Raw genomic sequence first — 8611 nt, 5'->3', positions numbered from 1 at the left:
TAGGACAGAGCTCTGCCAGGGCAGGCACTGGGTCTTGGTCACGGCTGACCGGTAACGTGCTCACGAAATAGCATTTGCTCTTTTCTGTGATGTAATGTCTGGCCATGGCTGACGTCAAGCTGTGAATGCGATTTCAAGCCACATTCCTGGAAAAGTTAGTGGGGGAGTGGGGGAGTGGGTAAGTGAGTGCCGTTAGTCCAGCAGAAGAGGCCCCTTGGCCGGCGCCTGGGCTCAGCGCACTGTCCACCCGACTGCAGCTGGATCTGAAAAAGAAAAAAAAAAAAAAGCACAGCATTTTACATCAAGTAAAATCTATTCAGTCTGAGTGTCTTCCAGTGACAGCCAGATGGAATTTAATCCTCGCTGTGAAGGATTAAGACGTGAGACCAGGTAAGACAGTTAAGAGGTGACTGGCTCACAAGTGGGTTGATCCTTTCCTGGGTTATAGAGTCGGGATCATCCAGGAATTCCGTGCCTGTAATTCTAGCAACTCGGGAGGCTAAGGCAGGAGGATCACAGATTCAGGGCCCGCCTCCCGGGGCAGCTTAGCAAAACCCAGCCTCAAAACAGAAAAATAAAAGGGGCTGGGGTGGGGGAGCTCAGTGGTTAAGCACCACTAGGTTCAGTCCCTGGTTAAAAATAAATAAATAAATAAAAAGAAGAAGGAGAAGGAGGAGGAGGAGGAGGAGGAGGAGGAGACGACGACGACAACTGTGGGCAGGAAAGGCCACGGCCATGAGGTCTCCGAGGGAATTTGGAAATCTTACTGGGAACTGAAGCAAAGGGCGCTCCTGTCCCACTGTGGCAAAGGCCCTGGCTGCGTTGTGTCCACACTGGAGGAAAGGAGGACCTAAGGACGGGGAGGGGGTGTTTGGTAGAGGAAACGTGTACCCAGCAGGCGTCAGGCCCCTGGAGACTCCCCGTTACCTGGATTGTGAGAGGAGAAAACAGACTTAAAGGTGGGACGTGTAGGCAGAGGGCGGCCCAGCAGAGCGGCTGGGAGACCCAGTCTGGCCGCGTGGCACAAAGTAAAGCAGCAAGTTTTAGGAGAAGATACCAGGAGTGTGGCCAGCGCGGCCACTTGTGAAGGGGACTCGTGGGGCCGAAAGGCAGCCGGGTGCCGGCATCAGCACCTGGGCCAAGGCCTCTGAGGGCTTCGGGGACTTCTGAGGCTGCGCTGCCCATCACAGGCCCGGGGCCCAGGAAGGCAGCGGGGGCCTGGGCGCTCTCCAGGGGCTCTGCCCAGGTGGCCTTGACACTGCTCCCCCACCGCAGTGGGCACAGCCCGTGGTCACCCCGACGTGGCCCAGCTCAGGTTGTGCGGAGACTCTGGAGAGTGCAAGCTATAAAGCTTGGCAGATGTGCTGTGGGTCAGGGGGACCGGGTGTGACTCGTGCCACTTCTACCCTGGACGGCACAAGCCATGAGTGTTGGTGACCACATGGTGCTCATTATGCAGGCGCACGGAGAACAGAAACTGCCACCTAGGTTTCAAAGGACGCATCAAACAGCTTTCCCACCCAGGCAAAAACTGGCCACCGAGATGGACCCATGACAGTGCCCACCGAGACGATGCTCACTGCGGCCACGGGAGGGCAGCATGCCACTCCTCCCCGGGTACCAGTGCGCGACCCATGCGAGCTGAAGCACACACCACACCCAGCAGAGCCAATGGAGGGGGCTCCCCAAGGCCTTGGTGACCCCTCTTCCCCACCCCTACTGTGTTCCAGCTGCCAGACCTAGAGTTTTAAGGTTTAACATCTGCCCTGCTGGGTCTCAGACTTGCCTGGAGCCTGGGACACCTTTCCTACTGCCTCCATCTCCCCTTTGGAATGTGTAATAGTCTGTTTTTGTTACTATAATCAAATGCCCGAGACTGAGTGCTTTATGAAGAAAAGAGGTTTAGTCAGCTCACAGTCCAGGAGGCTCCACAGCATGGTGCCAGCTTTGTTCAGCCCTGGTGGAGGCCTCATGGCGGGAGTGTGTGCAAGGGAGACAGTGAGAGAGATCACATGGTGAGATGGGAAGCCAGAGTGAGGGGAGGGGCTGGCAAGTCACTGTCACAGAGCTAACTGAGATCCCCCAGATCTGCTCCATCCCTCCCGCGACCCACTCTGCTCCTCCTTTCAGGCTCCCACCACCACAGCGCAACCCACGGAGGCCTGAGCCTTGGAGGTGAAGCTCAAGCCACATCCAGGTCACAGCAGGATGGGGGTGACCCTTGGCCTGTCCACCGTGGGCCTTGGAAGCAGATAACTCGTTTTAGGTTGACACAGGGGAGGGCGTGGGTCTCAGGAGGGCCTGTGGCCTTTAATGCTGAGATGACTTGGGACTCTGGGGCGTGGGGGTGGGAGGAGACATTTTATATGTGAGAAAGACGCACGTTTCGGAAGCTAAACCCCGTGCAGCGGTTAGAGGTCTCCCCGATGTTCGTGTTGGAGGGTACCCCACTGTGGGGCCGGGGGGCTGTTAGGAGCTGATTGGGTCCTGGGGACTCTGACTTCATTGAGCACATTAACGGTGATTGAAGGAGTGGATTTGCTAGGAAAGCAAGTCCTCTCTGCTGGCTTGCTCTGTCACACCATGTGATGGCCTCTGCCATGTCATGACCCCCTGGAGGGCCTTCACCCAGAGCCCGAGCAGATGCCCACCCATGCTCTTGGACTTAAGAACTTTGAGCTAAATAGACCTCTTCTCTTCATAAGTTACCTGTCCGTGGTATTTAGTTATAGTCACAGAAAGCAGACCAAGACAGGAATATGCCAGGGGACAACTTTCCCATGTTCCCTGGTGTTCAACATGTCTCTAGTGGGCGGTGAGGGCTGGGCAGACCCTTGAGTAGTGACTCATTAGTGGTTCATGAGAGCAGTTTTTAAAAAATGAAAATAAGTACTAGAGGAGATATTTCAGAGCATCAGCGTTTGTCTCCAGTCACCAACACTAAGTGTGATTTTGGGAAATGTGTGTGTGTGTGTGTGTGTGTGTCCTGGGTTGTGATATAAAACAACTCTTTTACCGTCCAATCAATTTGAAAGCCACTATGGTAGACGGCGATCTTTTGTAGTTTAGTGGCTTTGTTTTGTTTTCTGTGTCCTTACTTGGACTTTCCCAGGTCCCTGTCTCTTGCCCGCAGGGACCTGAAGGTGACCCACTGAGCTCCCAGATTGAGAAGAGGCCACTACGAGGGAGGCCTGACTTGGAGGCCGGGGACTTCCTCTTCCTGTCTGCCCTGCCCCCACCCCAGCTCTCAGCCCAAAGTGGTGGCGTCCTTGCCATCCAGGGGCCCCACCTGGTGACAGCGCAGGTGGGAGGGGGAGCACCGGGCTGGGCTTGCTGTCCCCATCCTCCCTGCAGGACCCTGGAGCTGAGCGGGGGCTGGGGAGGGCTGGAGCTGAGGCCGGACTCAGGCCATCAGGGAGGTCACGTGTCCTGTGGGAAAGCTCCCGGGCTCTCTCTGGCTGAGTAATGACATCGTAAATCAGCCCAGAACCCGCACTAGACGGCGTGTGTGTGTGTGTGTGTGTGTGTGTGTGTGTGTGAGAGAGAGAGAGAGAGAGAGAGAGAAATAGAGGGAGGGAAGGAGAGCCCCATTTTACAGAGACAGAAAGAGCCCAGAGCGGGGACTGTCACACAACCGTGGCTGGAATCTGGACACTGCGGCCCAAGCAGATGACCCCTGAGAGTCCCCGGCATCCCTGAGGTGGTGACAAGATCTCAGCCGTCCTGGTGCTGATGACACGGGGACTCCTGGAGGACACCCACTATCAGCCGAGCGCCAGGCCCCGAGTCCCTCATGGGGGGATCTTTGGTGGCTTGGGCTATTGTCAGACTGATGGGGGGAGGAGACCGAGGGCGCCATGTACTGGGGGACAAAGGAGCAAGGCTGCCATTCGGTGCCTGGCAAGGGTCCCTGGGCTCCCGGGTCTCCAGAGCTCTGCGGACCTCCTCTGTGCCACCGTTTGTGGGCACCAGAGTGACAGCTATGGCCACAACTGGGCCGTGACAAGACAGTTGCCGAGAGAGGAAGTGGTGCAGGGAGGGAAGGGGCGACATGCAGTAGGGTGGCGGGGGCTCTGCCTGAGGAGGGGACCTGAGGGCCGGAGGAGCCAGACTCCCTGAGTTCTCAGGAACAGGTGCCTGGGCAGAGGGGACAGTAAGCACGGTGGCCCCGGTGGCCCCAGGTGGGAAAGAGTTTGTTACCTTGGGAGAACAGAAAAGAGGAAGTGAGAATGGGGTGGGGGGACAGGGGCAGGTCCCCGCAGAGCCCGGCCAGCCTCTCCTCCTGCCCTGGGCGGCTGCTCACCGCCCCTCACAGGCCACCTTCCCTGCCATGTCCCCTGAAGGTCCTCGCCCAGCCGCAGCTTCCCGCCCCCCCGGCCATGTCCTGGCTCTCTGGCACTGTCTCTGCAGGGCCACCTGTGTGTCACCATGGATCTGCCTCGGCTCTGTCCCCGAGGTGCCTCGACTTCACTACTGTCCCCCAGGGATCTGTTTCCAACAGGGCCCTCCGAGGTGCTCCCCTGGCCACCCCAGCTGGGCCCCATGGCCCTGGTGGCAGCAGGACGGCTCCTCACTGGGGCTCTGTGTCCATAGAACACCCGAGGGACATTCATTTCCCTTCTCAGTTTTCTTTTGGAAGCCACCTTCCCTTCTCTTACGTGGACCGATTGGTCTGGGTCCACCCCTTCCCCAGATCCAGCGATGAGCACATCATCCAAGTAACGCCAATGAGAAACAGCTGTGGGACATCTCTGGAACAGTTGGGAAAGCAGATCTTCATTCTGCCTTAGTTACTTGTCTGTTAGGCTGCTGGGGACCATCCCTGCCTTACGAGGAGAGAAACTGCATGAAAACGAAGCCAGTATTGAAGAAAGCAAGAGAAGAAAAGAGGCACGGTCGTCTGTGAATTAGTTTAGCACCAGGATCCAGCCATACCTGAAATCCAAACTCCCCCGCTCCTCCAGAGTTTCTATTATAAAAACAAACAAATTCCTGGTTTGGGTTCCAGTCACTTGCGGGGGGAAGGCCTAATTGATAATAAGATGGGCGGCAAGGAGTCAAGTTTAGGTACTTTCCCCTCCAGGGATGTGGGCAGGTGCTTCCTTTCCCAGAAACCACTCCCCCTCTACAGACTCTGGTTGTAAGAGACCTGAGTGTTTGAGGTTTGTGCAACCCGAGGCAGAAAAGCAGAATCAAAGCAGGAGGTCAGAGGTAGAGCAGCTGCAGGAGCAGCCCCGCCCCTGGCAGCAGGAACTGGGAATCTGCATTATTAATAAGAGATCCATTTCCCTTTACTCTTCTCCTTGGTGGGCAGAGCCTTAATTTTATCAGCCTGAGTTTATTAACTCTGGCCACGTGTTCAGGAAAAGCAACCTCAGCCTCTGTGTGGCCCACGCCCGACAGCCTTCTCCAGTCTCTTGTTAGGAATTGGTGCTGGGAAGGGCTGTGCCACTTGGGACCCAGGACAGGTGAGAGGAAACCCCTTGAGGACCGGTCAGCAGGAGGCTTTGGGGAGGAAAATGGTTTTGCCTTTAGAAAAGCAACGCAGGACGCAGCAAGGCCCTGAGCAACTCAGTGAGACCCTGTCTCAAAATTAAAACAAAAAAATCAAAAAGGGCTGGGGGTGGGGCTCAGGGGTAAAGCATCCCTGGGTTCAATCCCCAGTCTCCCCACTAAAAAAAAAAAATAACACAGGAGAAAGAAACTTCATTTCCCCCTTTGCCAGAGACAGTGTGGCCACGTGGAGAGGCCTTGATTGGCATGGAATCAGACTCTCTCACACTCTCCATCCAAAGCAGACTTACAGCACTCCAGGGTTTTCTCTTTCCCTGCATCCGTGTGGGAGAAGAGGGGGTGGGTGTGACATTTTTCTGGCTTAACAAAGGAAAAACTCACAAATATTTATTCTTTTTTGGAGTCTGTGTGCCAATTGAAGCATTATTCCCGGGATGAAGAATTATTAAGACAACACATCAGAATTGCACACTTGGGAAGGTTAAAATTTCCTTATGCGAGATGTCCCGATGATCTCTGAAGTCCCTGCGGTCCGCAAAGAACATTTGCCAGAGGAGTTTTATGATGCGGATGATTTTCTGCAGCTGCAAGGAAAGAGTCCATCCTCCCCATCGCATCTCTTTGACATTGCTCTCACTAGCACTCAGAAGAACCTATGATCTTTGAGAGCTAGAATTCCTTTAGTTAGTATCAAGAGCAAAATCAGAGAGGCTACACACTTAGATGAAGGACAGGAAATGGGCAGAGTCCATTTTTAGCCAAAGGAAGTGTCAGGTTGTAAAGTTTTGCATCTGTAGAAAAATGATGGCTGGAACTATGGCAGCCATAGTGCCACCCTGAGGGATGATCAGGCCAACATGCCCAAAACCCTGAGTCCAGGAAGACACCATTTAATTGATAGATATAGAGCATCTCCTTACCTTTGTGGAACTAGTTGTTTTTGTAAAATAATAAAGGCCTTTAGTTTTTACAATGTTTGGAATGTATTCTTCATTACTTGCAGCCAACTGTGTCTTATATGATACACCTGGGGTGAGTAATGCACACAAGATGGGTAAGCCAGTGTGGCGCAGGAAACTGAGAGGATGGCCCAGTCAGTGGCCCTTACTGGGCATTATCACAGCTGTCTGTGTTGAGACAGACTCCTGATCTCTTCCAGGCCCAATCACGGCCGTCCATGACTATGAGGACCATCACGTAGAAGGGAGTCGTGAATATTTTTTCTTCAGTTCTAACCACCAACCACTAAATTTAATTAAGGTCATTCCCAGAACATGCTACTCATCAACCCTGATAATTCAGCTACAAAGAGATAAAAATATCAGATCAGCAATTGCCTTTGGGGGTGCATTAGGGAGTGGAGATTAACTGGGAAGGGGCAGAAGGAGACTTTAAGGGCTGATGGAAATGTTCTTTATCTTAACAGAAGTGTGTAATACATAAAGGTGTACCTTGGTCAAAAGTCAGCAAGTGTGCATTTAGCTGGGCACAGTGATGCACACCTGTAATCCCAGCAGCTTGGGAGGCTGAGGCAGGAGGATCGAGAGTTCAAAGCCAGCCTCAGCAACTTAGTGAGGTGCTAAGAAACTCAGCGAGACCCTGTCTCTAAATAAAATGCAAAATAGGGCTGGGGGTGTGTGGCTCAGAGTTGGAGAGTCCCTGAATTCAATCCCTGGTACCGCCCCCGAAGGAAATAAATAAAAATAAAAGGTGTTAAAATTGCATATAAACCTTGCATTGTTCTTTCATACACTTTATTTACTTGTTTGCGGGGCTGGGGATCAAACCCAGGGCTTCACACATGCCAGGCCCGCACTCGGCCTCTGAGCTCCCTCCCCAGCCCCGTTCTATAAGCTTCAAACCACGTCTAGCTCACTCCTAATGCCTCAGACAATGTGAACGGTCTACCAGTCGCTGTTCTACTGCTTTAATTAGGGGACAATGACAGTGGGGAGCAAAAAGGGCTGAACATCTTCAGAACACATGCAATTCCAGATTATTTCCCATCTCGGACTCTGCAGGTGCAGGCCCCATGGGCATCCTTCGGGCTGAAGCCGGCTGCAGTCTGTGTCTCTCTCAGTGACATCCCAGCCAGGCCCTTCTCTTCCAGCGATGTGGCACCCAGAGGTGTTGTCCTCAGTGGCTGGAGATCACCAGGCCACACTGCAGGCCCTGGAAAGGGAAGGCAAGAAGAAATGGAGATTGTCTAAAGTGGAAGGTTACAATGAGAAATCAGAGAGGCCCACACCCTGCCCCGCTGCTGCCCCGCCTTGCTCTGGGCGGTTTGCAAGGCTCCTCCAGGTGCCCCTCACGGCCACCCTGAGGTGGGTGCCTTCTTGTTTGCAGATGTGGAATCCCAGCCCCTGGAGAGGGTGCACAGTGTCTGCAGGGAGCGGCGGGTATGAATCAGAGTCGCCCCTTCCAGTCAGGAAGTCAACAGAGAAGGGCTTTGTGGGTGACAAGGATGAGTCACAGAAGAGCCACAGAGACATCTGGTTAGAAAAGCCTAACGGCAGGAGCCGGCTGCTGTGGGCCTGGGGAGGAAGGAGGAGGGACAGGGAGGACAGGTGGCAGCACCAAGCGGCTGGCCGGCCATTCAGGCTGGAAGGCCACAGTCACAGGCTCGGACTCCAGAGCATTCCCCTCACGACCCCAAGCATCACCACAGCCATACCCGTGAGTGTCCCATCCTCCCCACGGTGTCCCAGCAGAGGGACAATAAAATCAGAGCAGGCGACTGAGGTTTGGGGACTAGCCTTGGGGCACAGACCTCCTGCCTGCAGGAGGACTCCAGCTTGGAAGGCCTGGAATATTCCGTATGGATGCGTGGAATGTTCCTTTAGGGGGGCTTTGCCGGTGTCCTCCCCAGGGTTGACTGAGACACAACCACCTGCACCAGGAAACCGGACTGAGGCGGGTCTGGGTGTGACCTCGCTCCACACCCAGGGGGATGCAGGCAGATCAGGTGCCCCCGTGACAGACCACTGCCCTGGGGACCTCGGGGACCTCTGGGACCTCTTGCCATGAGCGATTACTGCAGAGGAGGTACAAACCAAACATGGGACCCTCACTTGGATCGCAGCTGCACTGACCCCGA

The 8611-nt window shown here is 54.5% G+C and overlaps 1 long non-coding RNA gene across 1 annotated transcript; it reads right to left on the bottom strand.

Moving 5' to 3' along the window:
- Positions 1-7251: 7251 nt before the first annotated feature.
- On the bottom strand, positions 7252-8368 carry LOC114097448 (uncharacterized). The gene is made up of 2 exons (XR_003583585.2): positions 8285-8368; positions 7252-7686 (listed from the first exon to the last, which is right to left on the bottom strand). It is a non-coding gene; the product is annotated as an uncharacterized lncRNA (long non-coding RNA).
- Between the last annotated feature and the right edge of the window lie 243 nt (positions 8369-8611).

Source organism: Marmota flaviventris, chromosome 18 (genome assembly GCF_047511675.1).
Source record: "Marmota flaviventris isolate mMarFla1 chromosome 18, mMarFla1.hap1, whole genome shotgun sequence".
NCBI lineage: Eukaryota > Metazoa > Chordata > Mammalia > Rodentia > Sciuridae > Marmota > Marmota flaviventris.
This window is presented reverse-complemented; position numbering and strand designations above follow the sequence as displayed.